At 41.8% G+C, this 15,437-nt stretch overlaps 1 protein-coding gene across 4 annotated transcripts in view; it reads right to left on the bottom strand.

Annotated features, from left to right (window-relative positions):
- Positions 1–15,437, bottom strand: part of adarb1b (adenosine deaminase RNA specific B1b) — a 113,555-nt gene that overhangs the window by 62,258 nt on the left and 35,860 nt on the right. For 2 of the 4 annotated variants that reach the window (XM_030343230.1, XM_030343233.1), the window contains 2 exons: positions 7,319–7,398; positions 3,947–4,056 (listed from right to left, as the gene is read on the bottom strand). The gene's annotated coding sequence lies outside the window, so the exon portion shown is untranslated. The remainder of the gene's footprint in view (positions 1–3,946; positions 4,057–7,318; positions 7,399–15,437) is intronic. The other 2 variants (XM_030343232.1, XM_030343234.1) reach the window with 1 other exon arrangement.

Here is a 15,437-nt window from a genome sequence, read left to right as displayed (position 1 = left end):
ACACACACAACACACACTCACCCCCGCTCTCTCTGAGGCCCTAATTATGGCCTGCCCATTAATCAGAGCCAGCTGTAATTAGACCACTTTCAACATGTAATCTGATTGGAGGGGGTTGGGGTGGTCACAGCAGCCCGTCAACAGGGCTGGTTATTGGGGTTGAGGCGGGCGTAAGAAAAGACTGAAAACAATGACAACATTTTAAAATCTAACAACACCATGAAAAGTTATAGGAATGCCTTCATTTATAGTACTGATTACATTTGTTAAGAAAAATGGGTATGAGTGAAGTGTTCAAAATAATGGTGTATATTTAAGTAAATATGCAATGCATATATACATAATTACATTCAACAAATTAATTAATTAAATTACTCAAAAGGCTTAATATGTACGAATTCCGCATTCAATTTATGTATCATTCACAGCAGTACCATTATGTCATGTAACAGGCCTTTTTTAGAGAAGAGGGTTTGATTTCATGCCGATGTGAGGTTAGTTTTATGTTCTAAGTTAATTTCATAGAGCCTACATGTTTAAGATGAAGGTGTAGGCAAAGTACACTATGCTCTGCTGAACATTGCGCCATGTTTGTTGTGGTAATTAATCTCAGATACATGTCATTAATGAGCAGGTAGGGGGTTAGATGAACTTGCTCAAGGATGTCCACAGGTAGGATGCAGACGTTAACACCCTAACTAATAGCCAACCCTGGAGGAAGACTATGACAACTGATGAAGAATAACTTATTTTTAGGACACGTCTTGAGACCAAAATATTTGGTTTAAATTCAGAGCATGATCATGGGAAGATACAGGCAGCAAAACTACAGGTCCAAGGAGAATGTATTCGAATTCCTGTTCAATTGACTAGTATTTATCTAAACAAGGATTATATCATTTGTATATAATTCTATATGAGAGTCAAGACTAATATTTCAACGACAACGACGATGATGGCAGCTGAGGTGATGGGGAGATATGGTGGATGTGATAATACAGCCTGAGTAGCGGAGCTTGGTGGTGTGCGGAGGTTGTAAACCCCAGTGAGTGCTTTAGTGTTTATTTATTTAGCAGGGGTAAAGGACCCGGAGATGAAAGACTCCATGTAATGGGGAGCCGAGGTGGTTTGAAATGATGTGGTGTTCACACACAGCTATTGGAGTTCAAACGGAGGACTCGGACTAGCGGTGTGAAATGCCAATGGTATTATGCGCGCGCGCGCGCACACACACACACACACACACACACACACACACACACACACACACACACACACACACACACACACACACACACACACACACACACACACACACACACACACACACACACACACACACACACACACACAGTTCAGCAGCAATGTTTTTATGATAAAACATAGTAGTAAAGTACAATTTTGTTAACTTTTTTAGGCTTAAGCTTAAATCTTAATCAAACCTTTTTTTTTTTTTTAATGGATAAGCATCGTTTGTGTTTTGCGCTCATGGGCGAGCCTACATGTGTGAATATGTGTGTGCGTAATGTATGTGTGTGCGTATGTGTACTACCTACACACAAGCACAAGTATGTGTGCAGCTGTGGCCGCGTGCGCTCCTGTGACCAAGTTTGGTGAGGTTGTGTCAGCGCTCGCCTGTCGCCATCCATTATGGAAGTGCCTTCGTAGCGCCGCCAGCGCTAATAACAACACCCGGCCATCATCACGTGTCCAATGAGCACACTCATCTTCGACAAGATTGGCTCTTTCCACCGCAGCAGCCTAAACAACGTCATGTTTGAGTGTGCTAAATGACCGCTCCAGACACGGCCAGGCTGGTCCTCATCCTATCGAGGCTAACAGACGTCGCCTGGATACAGAGCAGACCCGCTCCTCGCTACACCCATATAGCGATAGCACCAGCAGCAGTGCCCTCACGTTCCGGTTGTGTCTGAATGAGCACATTGTTTTGAGGGGGCGGGGGGAGGCTGGCTTGCGTACCCCAACCTTGGTTCCAAAGCACACAGTGACCCTGTTGCTACCTCCATCTGCCTCCTGTCAAGGAGATACACGTCTTAGATGTGTGTCCGAGTGTGTGCGTGCGTGACCTTCATTCGCCTGCAATCAATTCGTAACGCACTATTCATGCAACACAACATACAAAGTGCTTCACACGACCCAACAAGAACAAAAATATAATGTTTAAAGTGGAATAAAAAAGTCACGCATGTTTAAAGTAAGGTTGAACCTAATGAGTCTTTCTACAGACATCTACAGATTGTGTTCGCCAAAGGCCTAGACACTAGATGTCTTGTACAGTGAGCAGTGTACTTGACAGCCAGAGCCAATACAACAGCCAAGCACCAGACAGAAACCAGAGCCCTGTCTGGACAGAGGGCCGGTGACTGCATGCTGTTATGCAATACAATATTAACCTAATGAAATTCTATGGGTGTGCTTACTGTTCTAATAAAACAGCACATCATAACACTGGCCGTTGGAACGCTGTGGTTCAACGGGTTAGCATGAGGAAAGTTCACGGTTGCTTCCCTAACCGTTTGATCTTTTAGCTGTTAAAGCTATGCTTATGACATATACCAGTAGCTTCAGTAGGTTTCAACAATAATTTAAGTTTTGACAAAACTGTAAAATACTACGAATTGCATTTCCTCACCTGCTGATATTAAGACGCGGTTAGGGAGGATTAAATTCTGAGCTTATCGGCTGGGTCCAGGAAGGCTGCTCATTATTCATGGGTTCAGGGCAAACTATCTTACGTTCTATTTACAATAATGGCAAAACCTAAAAATAACCCCACATGTGGTCATAACCACTGTGGCCATCTGGTATGGGTGGCCTCTCCCATCGCGACCAGACTGGTCTGCTACAGAATACCACTTAACCAGGAAGGTTATTACTTGGATAAATATATGGACGTAATGAGAGCTCAATTTGAAACGGTCGTCCCATTTATTTTTAGTATGTTCATCAAAGGAAGGAAACCCACCTCGGGGATATGGAGGGGGAGGGGGGGGGGTGGACCAATGTTGCTGAAGACATGCTAGTCTGTTTTAGCTTAGCACAGAAAGTGAGAATACAAGTTCCTATGTACATGCTCATTCTTTATTAGCTGAGCAGATATGGGGAAAAAAAATTTGCCTGACACTTGGATCCAGAGTGTCTTACAAAACCGCCAGTGTGTACTTTCTTGGCATGGGAGGCACCAGTGAAAGTGCCCAACCCCTGCCATGCTCTAGCAGCTAGCTTGATAGAACCAAAGGCAGAACGCCAAACATTTCACAATCAATCAAACACCAGACCCCTGTATGCTATACCGGTTCAATAACACAGGACCACAGGTGCATTACATTCAATGGGAATCCAACACCCAGCCCCTGGCAAGCGCTTTAAGTTAAACTTGACAGGATCCCAGAAAACAGAAAATTCCAATGGGAACTTGCCTTGTCTACTAGGCAAGTTATTATATTCCAAAGAAACTTCAATTCAAATAAAGCAAGTGGGATTTGAGAGATCTTGGAAATGAGTCCTCTAACTGAAGCCCCTTTAACACATAGAACTTTCAGGCAACGCTAGTGATTTTTCCCTATTCACAGATGCAGCTACATTCAGGAACCGTTCTGTCTTGGGCCCTTTCACACAAGGCATAGCTATGTTGGAATAGATGGGCCTAGGGAGAGTCTAACAGCTGGCGGTAATGCAACAATTATGGAACCCATCCACTATAAAACCTTGCAGACTGATACGAGCCCCCTTATTTCCGAGTCGTCCAGTTTCCAGCCATTTTTTTAAAAAATAAGCTGGTTTTCAAACCAAAAAAAGATTTTCTGGTATTGCTATCGAATCAACCAAAGAGTATTGGCACATTAAGATAAACAGTCACGGATAATGACATCTTATCAGCATTGTGTAGTAATCGGTTTGCTTGCTCCATGTGAAAGCGTCTTACGTCAGATGGGCGTTACCACTCCAGGCAATGTTACTGCTCTCATTCACAACACAGCCGAACCGGCAGTGATCCGGAAATATTACTAAGTCTTGAGCCGATGGACCATGAAGCTGGAAGAGAAAGAGAATGGAATTAGGTTTTAATAAGCCCGTTATTTCTACCAAAGGCTCTGCACTCATCATTCATCGGTCAAAGAGCGATGTAGAAGCTGTGATCATTCTCACGGGTGTACCCCATCGTCAGTAAGACCCATCAGCACCAGCGTTGGGAAGAAAGTCCTGCACTTTTCAAAAAAAAGGGATTCAAGCACTTTTTTAGATCCTAACAAACTACTTTTTGCCAATGCTAGTTGAGCCAGGTTGGTTAGCTAGAACCCATTACCAATTATTTCTCGAATAACCTTTCTTAATTGCTCGATTTCAGCCATTATATCAACTTCTTCTCTTTAAGCATGGCTACCCGACCCTTTTCTCAATCAGTTTTTGAACACGAGTTGAACAAGAGAGTAGTCCAGATACAGCCCTGCACAACAAAGAGCTACTCCTATCCGACTATTGAGCCCTGATTGTAAAGAGATGTTCTGCATAAAATATATATTTCAAACCACCTATCAATAGTACAACAGCCTTGGGATATGAATAGCAACATCACGGTATTAAAAGGCCCAAATAAGGTATGGAGAACTGAATGAGTGTTTGTTTATTGTGCATGTCATTACATTAATGGAAGTGAGAGAGAAAATAGAGTGGAGCCCTGCCAAGGGTAGTGTTAAAAAATAAACCATTGCATCAACAGTGTGACACACGCACACACAAAAACTAATTTAACTTAAAACGTGAATGTGTGTTCGGATGGATTTAGCAGCTGTGTGCGTGGTCATGTGTACAAATCTAGCTCTTGTTGCATCCTGCCCGTGTAAACATTTAAATATGGATGTTTGTAGGTACAGACTTGGTAAGTGGGTGTGGGCGTAGGTGCATGTGTGTGCTCATTTGGGTTGGAAAAAAGTAGACACAAAAGAGTGTTTAGCTCTGTATGGCTTTAAGGGTGGTCTTTTACTTGGGCGATGTCTCATTTGGGGGGATGTTTTCTAGATGAGTAGGTGGATTAATCTCCTAAGAAGAGTATGAGCAATCAGATGTAGCGTGATTGGTCAGAATTCCAGGGAGACCGTGAGAGACCGTGGTCTTTCTGAATAATACAAGCAGGTTAATTTATTTATTTTCTTTTAATTTATTTATTTTCATTTAATGTACCGGTTACCTTTTTAGACTAGATCTCCAATATAACCTTTACAGAAAATACCTTAACATAAGGAACCTTTCCTAGGGGCAACCAAGGTAGCAGAGCGAAATCCCAGCCAATGATTGAGCTATCCTAGATGTTGCTGAGGAAAAATATTCAGGAGGTAGCAAAGTTACTGTTTTTGATTCCCCTCATCCCAGCACATCATAAATCCCAACAAGGTAATCCCAACAGCTAAAACACAATTCAAAAACTGAGTTTTCATAAAAAGTTACAAGTGGGTTTTCATCAGAAATTCTCATTCAAAATATTGCCCAAACTAAACCACATCTCATTCTACACAGAACACTCTCAAATGCAATGACATCAATGTGTGGTGAAAAGAAAACACATCATCTACCATTATCCACCACTCAAAATTGGTTTGCAAACCAGGAACCTGTGAAACCATAATAACAACCGCAGGATCTACACGACTCAGAGAGATCATGGCTGCCGTCTTATTTTCCACCCAACACATTGTTGTGTGTTCAGACATCTCTCAGTTTAGTTTTTCACACTTAAAGGAGAAATAAATCTGTACAATTTCCCCATGTGTGTGCCCCATGGTTTCGAGAGCTTCACATATAAATGACTTCAATCAGCACAGTAATTCTTTCATAAGGTTACAAAGTAAAGTCACTGGTCCAAACTTGTCTTTGGCTTGGCATTTTGCATGCATCCTACCATCCATCACATGTATAATCGCCAACATTAATCCATCTTTGTCTCATTAAAGCTGGGTTTTGTAGTAACCCATCCTATCTGCAGCTGATTAGGATTACATTCTCTGTGTACTGATAGCTGCTTTCATTAGCAAGATGGTTGAATTGATTCAAGCGAAGCATAACTTGGAAATGCTTGTTCCCATGTCGTCTGATTTATATTTTTTATATTAAAGGACTAAGTGACATACGGGAGAACTTCGAACAATATTCTGGAGTCGCTTTGAGGTCGGAAATAGTCAAACTTCAGACTTGTGAATCTGTTTCGGTGAAACTGGAAGATTTGCATGCGCCTGGGAACATGTATTCAAACAAGTCTTCAAGGACTTACCCTACACGGATCTGATTACTACGCAATGCTATATTTGGCTTCAGAAGTGACCCAGTTTGAGACATAGATTAAGTATTCTTCTAGCTGAAAATACACACAAACACACATACAAACCCAGTCTGGTTTTGTCTTTCAAAAACCAGTCATGAATACAAATTATTTTCCCCCCAAGTAGTGAAATGTTCTCTAAGCATAGCACAAGTATTATTCAGCGATTCTTTTCAAATGACCGGAAACTGAAATGATATCCAAAGAAAAAAAAGATAATGATGTGTGCGCAGTGTGTTGCTAGGTACACCTGGTGGTATTGCTTCTCTGCTTATTACAATACGATCTGCCAGTGAGGCGCAGCATCATTCTTAATAAATATGCAGTCCAGGGCTGCACTCTATCGATAAAATATCAAATTACAAATTTCAACCCTGCCAACGGATTAGTGGCACCTGTGACCTTTCAATTTACTTGGGTCAGATACATTTTTTACATTTGTAGCAGTATTTGTACGAAATGGATTTATATGCCATCAGGTATTCCCTCATTACTTTGTATCCGTTACTTTTTCTGTGCCTAGCATGTCAACGTGTGGTTCAACCCCCAGCTCTCAAAGTTATGGTTTATCGGCAAATACAAGCTTACTTAAGAAGTGAATTGGCTGAGGATTCACGTTGTTTACGTCCTGTTCCAACAGCACCAAAACTGAAGCAATCATTTGAGAATTCATCCATGTGACCCGTAGCCCAAAGTAATAACACAGAAGTGGACATTAAGAGGACGACTGAAGAGGGAGGGAGGCCCTCCACTTACTCAGGGTGACTGGGACTGACATCAGGGGTTAGACAATCTGCTACACAAACTTAAACAATCTGCACTGAAAACCTAGAATAATGTGAAGATCTTTCAGCCAATGGACCGATGCTTATAATTAGCACAAAGCATTGCAATTACCAACTGTTTGTCCCGGTTTTTAACCAGCCAGTTGGGAGTCAAAAAACACAGATACACTATAGAAAAGGGTGGTCTTTTTAAACTTACTTTTCTGCTTGCTGGAAGGGGAAGTGTCGCCTTATCAGAGAGTTCTCTTTAGGTCCACAGCCTTCTCTCTCATAACATACCTGCGAAGAAGATCAAACTTCAGTTAAGTTTTAAATCTGCATCCGTTTGTCCACGCTTAAATCCGTACACCTTTCAGAGCAGTGAATTGAATTGCATAACGCTGTTAATCCTTCTTGTTTGGGCCCACTTTGGACAGATGTTTTGTAATCAAATAGGTCTTATATATAGCGTTCCCCACTCAAAAACAATTAAATAAATCGCAATCATGAAGGAACTTGACTTTAGCGTTGATCCTCAAGGGAAGTCAAGTGTACACAGTAACTTGTGGTTTATTGAAAGTATGTGCCTAGCATCACTTCAGAAAAGGTCTACCACTTCTCATGACTCCACCAAAACAACTTTCACAGTGCAGTGCTACTTCAGTACAGAACACAAAGAAGATATTGAACTGTAAAGAGTCGTTGACCAGCAGAAAAATCACAGAAAAAAATGTATGAAGCAGAATCTTTCTGGCGGGGGGGGGGGGGGGGGGGGGGGACCACTGTGCAGAACCACCCATAGCACTGTTCCACCCCTGCCCCATGATCTGCTAACCTCTCCCCCCGCAGCAAGACACCCTGCGCTTGGGCCCTCCACAGCTACAGGGCCCAAGCAGAACCCAGGGTCCTGCAGCTCAACCCCCAGAACAGGGGTGGCAGGCAGCAGCAGCCCGGGAAGAGCAGAAAGCATAGAGCATGGAGGGCATGGAGAGGCAGCAGCAGATGTTGCGTTGTTTTCACGTGGCGTTAGTCAGTGAACTCCATTAGACGAGGCTCAAGGAGAGAGGGGACTTTGTGAAAAGTCACCGGACGTGTACGCCGAATTGAATCAAGAGAAAAACGCATGCACCACACATGCGTGTGTGAATAGACGAACATGAAAAATGTAGCTGGAATAGAGACACAAAGAGTCTAAATAAGTACTTCTTGTCACATGTCCTCCATCCGTTCAGAAATATAAAACATTTGTTAATGTGCAAGCTTAATGTTAACTGTGTTCGTATGGACACCTTTGTGGATAGAGTATTTTATCTAGGGCATACCTTTGTGTATTTGTGTATGTGTGTGTGTGTATATGCCTGCATGCGTGCGTGTGTAAATGCATGTATGTGTGTGCGTTTGTGTATATGCACGTGTTTGTGCATGTGCGTGCATCCGGGTGCATATGCGCTTCTCTTCATCATCTGTATTCCAAGTATTCACCAAGGTGCTCCTCCCTGCCCATGCTGCTGACATTATTTCCTCCTTCCTGTGGAGTCACTTTCCCTGGCCATACATCTTCACAGTAGGCCAACGCCTGCTGCTTCTGCTGCATATGCAGCCACTTCATCGGTTATCCGTATGGTACAGGTCCCCTAAAAGTCAACCCTAACCTGCTCAACTTAACGTAGACTCAACGCAATTAATTTACCAATGAATATGGCAAATTCTCCACCAAGGGTTAATAAAGAATTATGTTATCAAAATAAACACAACGTGAGGTGATTGATGTCAGGCGATTTCATATGTGTCATATATGAGGCTCTCATTCTTGTTGTGCTATTGGGCTGTTTCCCCTTCTAAAGTAGTTTTTCAAGAAAAGTGCACGATAATTTAGTTTTATTGATTGAAACTAATAAAAGTACATTTTCTGAATGATCCGTCTTGCAATGAGGAGAGGTCTCTGTTGACTTAGACAAACACACAATAGAACACACACGCCAGTGTGGTCGAGTTAAAAACAGACACACTATTAAGAATAACTTAAGATAGTCCAACCAGGGGGCTGCTACCTGTTATAATTGTGTATAGACTATTTTTGATAGATGAGCTGGAGGATTTAGGATGATCACATCACACATAACAAACTCAAACACCCGTCTCGCATTCTAGATAATTTACAAGCATGTACCAAATAGAGGCTGTAGATGGCCTACAAATCCTTAACATAATCCTATTCTTAATCTGCTCCAAGATACCAAAGCAATTAAAGGAAGAACTTTCAAGACAAAGTGTTGCTCCAAACCAGAAACCCAGTGTTGGATCAAAGTAAGCATTTGAATGCTGCAACGCACAAAAGGCTGGAAGAATGGAGGAATCTTGAGGCACAGCTTTTTCTTTGTTCAGATCCAACCTCTGCCTGTCCAGAATGGAAAACTGCAAAGGGTCAGCTGTACGTGCCCTGCTTAAATTCCTCTTACAAGGCAGAGAGCGGACTGGAATGAATACTGCGCCCAAAGAGAGGGAACCAAACGGAGAGAACGGAGCCGTCCTTCAAGATAAAAAAGGTGTCACGTCAGCAGAGGTCAGGCATAGTTGTGTCTGCGTATCGGATGTCGGAGCAAGAGCAGGATATAAGATCTGTGCTTGTTGTGAGAGGGGGGGTCAGGACACTAGCTATAGCCGCCTGCTATGCTTTGCAACAGCGCTGGCTGTGATGCTATGGTAGACAGGCTGCATATTTTTAGCGGTTTGTTGTTAGGAACACGATCCCCCCACAATACTCCTACGGGTATCCCATCATTTATATCTTAGTTTTATTAAGATATTATTAATAAGTGTTATCATTCATTAATTAACAAAATGTATCATTATAGGATGTTTGCTGTTGTGTAAGAAAACAACATGTTTCTGACTTTGAGAAATAGCTAAAAGCAAATATGAAATTTTAATATTTTGGAATATTCTTCCAAACTGTCAGTACAAAATCATATTGAGCCCACGTTGAACAGTGTCTTGGCAAACACCTAGGGAAATATGGGAAAAGCAACCCAGCAAAATCACCACACGACACTGTTATTATTATTTTGCTGAAGTGGAGGAGGATAACCTCCGGTTCACCCCAGGCGTGTGTTGGGGGTTTACCGCAACCAATCTCTTTCACCTACAGCGCTTCGTTTGCAACGAAACCCACAGGATCTGCAAATCCCATTCAAACCACACACTGCCTCTGTGTGTTTTCCCTCCTCGGTCCTGGCATGCTGCTAACTAAAGCCCGGGAGCAGCCAAGGACAGTGGTTAATGCCGATCCCGTCAGAGAGAGACGACTTCTGAGCCGCTCCATGGTCATGAATCAGGCACAATAGATGCAGGGGATGCAAAGGCTTCCAAAGAAAAGCTTTGCACACATTGAAGCCGCTTAGGACTGCAAAACCTGATGATCAAGCATTGTTTGGTTTAAGAGAGAGAGAAAAAAAACTTGATACTTAAGAGACCACAGTTCCTTGGCACCGTATGTGGAGTGCCATTCATAGGAAAATGGCCATGATTAATGCAGGTCGCAGCATCCCGTTACGTCTTCTGGGGTAATGCAAATGAAAGTGACAAGAGCCATCCTGCAAATAGAACAGGTCTCCGCTTTCCGCATCAAGTTCTCATCAAAATGATGGCACGCGAGACGGGAGGTTAAACAGTTCACCACCCGTCCACTGGCTGCCCCCCCCAGTCATGGCTCAGCAGGTAGGCTAATAGCTTGGCTCTTTAAAGGCCGGTCAAGCAGGCACAATCAAGACATCACAGGCCTAATGAAATAAATGGGTCTCACCAAAAGGAGATGCAAAACCTTTCTGAGGCCACCACTCCCAAGCCAAACTGAAATGTGTCTAGCGATGGGCACTTCCAATTGAAAAGTCTCAAATATAGATATATATATACTTATACTTCATACACTTGTTGGAACCATTCAAAGTATTTGGTTTTCTGTAACTGGGTTTTATTTTGCAGTTTATTTATTTTATATTTGTAGAATACCCATTCCTCACGGTAGAGCAACGTGGCATTCATTAAACACTTTAATTGTTTTTCAATCAAGGGAATGCTATTCTTTCCCCACAGATCAATCAATAGGCACAGGTACAAACACGGGTGAGTGACTTTGCTGCTGGAAACGCCAGGTGTCATAAACACAACCACCATATTTTAGAGAGCGGAGGCCCAGAGAGCAACAAATCTTTTGAAACAAACCTTTTTCATGCACCGCTGCTACAACGGTGCTGAGCTAGCAGCCTGACAGATGACGGCTAATTTGCCGTGTCGCTGAGAAACCGTTTTTACGCTTTCCTGATGGAAGCAGGCGGGAATGGAAGGGGAGTGAGTAACAACATCGCTCTACCCGAAAAACTAAATGGACACAAACACATTGCCAGGGCTGTGTTTGACCTTCAGAAGGGGCGTTTAACAAGAGAATCTGGCAGTTTGTCTTTGGTTGGACAGATACCGCTCTAATTCCACCTCTTCAAGGAGGTAGGTTCGACAGATACCGCTCTAATTCCAATTCATCAAGGAGGTAGGTAGTGCAGGGCCAACGCTGGAGTCTGATTCATTCAATCTTAACTCAATCAATAATTAAATCTGATCCAATCTACAGATAATGAGCGGTATAAATCGTTTACAAAACATTTACAATGTCACATTTATATACCGGCCCTTTTAATCTAATCTGATGATATTTGAACTCTATAGGCAATGAGGTAACCGTTTCTGCCCTGCGACATCCAGTTTTATTTGAGGGTGTGTTGGATTGAGCAGCTCACAAGTATGATGGACGACGACCTTAAGACAAATTCACAACATATTTGTTTAAATGCCCTTTACAACCGGCGCTGATCAATAAATTAAATGCACTTAGAGAAAAAAAACATCTGGTATCAGTGGCTGTCAATCATTTCATAAGACCCAAATTAAATGATTGGAAGCCCCACCTGGGCGTCCACCAGGATTCTTTTTTTTTTTTTTTAATAAAAGAATCAAGCTTACTTTGACCCGTTTCTCAGAATTGCCTTTTACATCATTAAAGGGCTAGTTTGTACGTTTGGGCTTGTTCGTGAGTTCTGTGCTCATGACATAGCCAGAATCCTAACGACTGCCTCCTGCTTTCCTCCACCCCTCTCTAAAACGTACACAGCACAGCCCCTCACCACCACCGCCACCACCCACGTTACTCCCCTGTTGGCTTGTAAACAACATCTTTCCACACTTCTGTTCATGTCTTCATGCAATCTGGCCATGCCTTAGAGAACCCACAGAGACATCCAAGTTCAACAACATAAAATGGCTGGTTGCCTTTCTTTTTAAAATCAAGGGAACAATACCCAACAAGGCTCCGAAACCAGGGCAGGCGGCTGCTTCAAGGCTAACAAGTCACGTCTGGTTTTATTGAGTTTCCAAGCGAAGGCTTGCAGGCAAATTTCGATAGCTTACAATCATTTGTCATTATAGCTTTATAGATCTCAGGCACACTTGCTGTAAAGAATGACGAGAGAACACAGTGCAGGGATGAAATAACAATAATAGGATTGTCACAATAATCCTTTGGAATGTAATGCGACACAAATATCACAATTTGCTCATCCATGCATAATTCGGTTTGAAAAAAATCTATGGAGATTGGCGTTGTTTAATAAATGTGGTATTAAATAGATGAATGTCATTATGAAATAAATGTGGTATTATGAAATAAAAGTCCCCTGAAATAAATAAAAGTAGTCATTTTGAAGAATGGCTTTTAAAAAATAAAAAATAACATTCATTTCAAAATATTGACAAATTTATAAACCTGCGTCATATTTATTGCAAAGCCATATTTATCACAGATTTATTAAATATTGAAATAGCATTCTAATGAAATCTAACTGATGTTCATTCATAATGACTACACGTTTATCTAGGGTAAAAAAAATTATCCAATTCCAACCACTTTAACACTACAAACCTAATTTTGAGAGGAATTTTACGGGATTATATATTACAATGACCAGAAGGGATTATATATTATAATTTATTGATACTGAGCTGATATGTTGAGCACAGAGAGAGTAAACTACATTAAAGAGGGGAAAGGAAGTACGGGACCCTTGACTGGAATGCATGTATCAAACAAATGTCACTCCATGAAACATACATCCCAGTGATTCTGCTTGGCTGGGAGTAGCACACACACACACACACACACACACACACACACACACACACACACACACACACACACACACACACACACACACACACACACACACACACACACACACACACACACACACACACACACACACACACACATCTGATCAGCCAGAGGAGTTAGTGCATGTTGGTGAACAGTGTAGTTGATGACTCAGAGCGTTCATTAGCAAGGGGCATACAAGAAGCAACATGGAGGGGTCTTTCCTCTCTCAGAACATTACAACGCGCATGCAGGGCTACAGTAATGTGTGCAATGTCGGTTTTATCATACAATACGATTGCAGCCATGATACATGGTAAGCGGGTACATTCTGCCGCTGAATGTGTTCCACACCCTCAGTCCTGCCCTCAGTCTATCATTCACATTCTATACACTTTGTTAGTCTTGATATAAGGATGTCCAGTACAATACCCTTCTCCTTAGTTTTATGACACATGGACATTTGAAAATCATCCATAAAATAGGCCAGAGATAGACCCGGGACTGATAACTATGCTCGAGAAACATTTCATGACCAAGCTAGAAACTTTGCCATTTAAAAACCTGGGGATAGGCCACCAAAAAAGTACAATTGCGATTGCCCTCAGACAATGGGCCCATCTGCTCACCTTATGCCATTGGCTAGCTTAACAGCAGAACACTGGGTTTTAGAACAGTGTTTTAGCTGCTCAAAACCTCTGAAAACTAGACCATTGGGTTTTGAACATTGTTATAATAGCCAATGGTTAGCTGAACACCAGACCTTTGGTTTAGAACATCGTTTTATCAGCTCAGGGCTAGCTGAATACCAGACCGTTGGTTTAGAAAAGCATTTTATCAGCTCAGCGCTAGCTGAAAAGCAGACCGTCGGGTTTGGAACAGTGTTTTACCTGCAAAAGGCTAGCTGAATACCAGGCCGTTGGTTTAGAACAGCGTTTAAATCACCTCAGGGCTAGCTGAATACCAGACCGTTGGTTTAGAACTAGGGATCGACCGATACAGATTTTTTAGGGCCGATACGATACCGATATATTTTCATCAGCCTTCGCCGATACGCCGATACCGATATTTAGAGCCGATACTATTTTTTTTTTTTTTTTTTTTTGCTCCCTCAATCATAAAAATTAGACTGATAACAAATGTTACAAGTCTCAATTTAAAAAAAAGGAACATTTATTGAACTTCAATATAAAAAACTATATTTAACAAATAGTAAAAACAGGTGAGGTAGAACAAGTAATAAAAAATAAAAATAAAAAAAAAAGGCGAAAAAAATATCGGCGAAAATCGGCCGCGTATCGGCCGATACCGATACACGTAAAAAACGCGAATATCGGCCGATAATATCGGCCGACCGATATATCGGTCGATCCCTATTTATAACCACGTTTTATCAGTTCATGGCAAGCTGAATACCAGACCATTAGGTTTGGAACAATGTTTTACCTGCTAAAGGCTAGCTGAATACCAGAGCAATGGGTAACATCCCAGACCAGATGGTGTGGTGGTGGTGGTGGTCGTGGGAGGTAAGCTTACTCTAACATCCACACTGGCAAACACTCGGCCAGGCAGAGTTTTGACCCGAATCGGATGAAATCAAAAACCCAAACACACCGCAAGTCCAAATCTGGTTCCAATCTAGTGTTTGTTCTGAATGACTGCTGTGTTCTTATAACCCACGAAAGCTGTCCCTCTTCGCCTTGTATATTTCTTGTCTTTGCGTAGCGGGGTGCTTCGAGACTTAAGCAATAGAAATCATCAGTTCCTTTACAAATGTATTCCCATTATTTTGAGGAAAAGATAATGTAGCAAACATCTGTCTACAAGCATGTCTGCTACTTGTAAACAATCACTCCATTGTGTGAGATGGTTTGTGAAAAGAATGTATATGTAGGTAATGTGTATTTATGTAATGTAAGTAAACTGTAATAAGGATGTACCCACTCCTAAGTTATGAAACCATAAATCAACAGAATTACATTCAGAATGAGTGGTAATTTAATTAGAACTGGATCAACTAAACCTAAAGTGTAGCTAGCTGCGAAAAGCATTGGTTTCAATCGATTTTATAAAAATAACTAGTAAAAAGATTTAATACAGAATGAATAAACATTTCCTGGAGACAGCATCCAAGAGATCTATC

This window comes from Gadus morhua, chromosome 20, assembly GCF_902167405.1.
Source record: "Gadus morhua chromosome 20, gadMor3.0, whole genome shotgun sequence".
Taxonomy (NCBI): Eukaryota; Metazoa; Chordata; class Actinopteri; order Gadiformes; family Gadidae; genus Gadus; species Gadus morhua.
Note: the sequence above shows the minus strand (reverse complement) of the source record. Positions and strands in the feature narration are given on the sequence as shown.